This window comes from Myotis brandtii, unplaced genomic scaffold (assembly GCF_000412655.1).
Source record: "Myotis brandtii unplaced genomic scaffold, ASM41265v1 scaffold45, whole genome shotgun sequence".
Lineage (NCBI taxonomy): Eukaryota > Metazoa > Chordata > Mammalia > Chiroptera > Vespertilionidae > Myotis > Myotis brandtii.
Window position 1 is genome coordinate 517,749 of NW_005367209.1, and position 1,491 is coordinate 519,239.

Genomic DNA, 1,491 nt, shown 5'->3' on the forward strand with positions numbered 1-1,491 from the left:
CCCCATATATATTTGTCTAAGTTAAATTACCTACATTACTCAATGAAAAGAATGTTGATGAGAAAACTATATAATAAAGTTAATATTTGAGTATATTTGAGAACAACATTCTAATTCTATAACTTGAAATTGGACCACGATGGTAAAACAAGGCTTTAAGCATCATCTACATGTAGACCTGATCAACACAGGTTTATAACATTCAAACATATGCATATTTAGGAATATCTGAATATATGGTTTAATTTTTCATTTTCCATGTGGATATTTTTGATGTCATATAAATATATGTTGAAAGAAAATTAACTAAGCAAGTTGAATTTATTAAAAATATGACTGCGGGGCCTAGCATATGCCTAAAATTACTCCAAAGGTTTATATATATATAGAATGTATGTGGAATAAAATACCACTTATTAAAACCTCATTTAGTGCTCTCCTCTCTACTCTAAAATTTTACAGGCAATAGCCTTTCCTCTGGGGACTTGGGTGGTGGGAGCAATGAGGACTTCTTGGGTTGGGCTGCCTGTTAATAAGGCAGCTTGTGTTTGGTTGCTTTCTTTTTAGCTGTCAAGTGCAGCTCCAGGCAATGCCAAGGCTGCTTTGCTTTGTTTTTGAATTAAATGTTGCTCTCTATTCTTTGATCTTTACTCCGATAAAAATATTTTCTCACCTTAAAGCCAGTTTCTGTGTCTTAAAAATCCACAGTTGAGTGACCATGGCAAGGCTGCCTAATATCTCAGAGACTTATTTTTCACTCTTCTATAAAATGGAGAAGGTAATAGTAATCTTCCTGAAAGACTATGATAAAGATCACCCAAATAAAAGTCTTTTGCCAATTACACCATGCTATAGGAATGTTATTTCTTATTGTTCTAGACTGTTGTTTATCCTCATGGGTTTGCCTTGAGGGGGTTACCCAAATAGTTAGCTCTTCATCCCCCATTATGTACAATCAAGTGTGACTAGACCTGAATCAATTACTCTAGATGACACAGTCAGGCATCTCCCCAGATGCCCAGATCTTGGAGAGCATGTGAGGGACCACGGGAACCACATGGAGGGAATCATAACAGCTGTGCATGCATTGGCCAAATCCTATGACTTCTCAATACGTAATTATTAGCTACTAGAGGCCCAGGGCACGAATTTGTGCACTGGTGGAGTCCCTTGGCCTGTCCTGCACCCTCTTGCAATCTGGGACCCCTCAGGGGATGTCGGACTGTTGGTTTTTGCCCAATCCCCGCAGGCCAGGTCGAGGGACCCCACTGGTGCACGAATCCATGCTCCAGGCCTCTAGTATGCATGTAAGATCTTTGGTTAATCTCTTCCTTCCCTCCCACCTCCCCCCTCCCCTCTGAGATTCATCAGTCTGTTCCATGTTTCCATGCCTGTGTATTGAGCGTCTGCCCCCTGGTGGTCAGTGCACATCAGAGCTACCAGTCGAATGGTCGAACAGTCAAACGGTTGCTTAGGCTTTTATATATATAT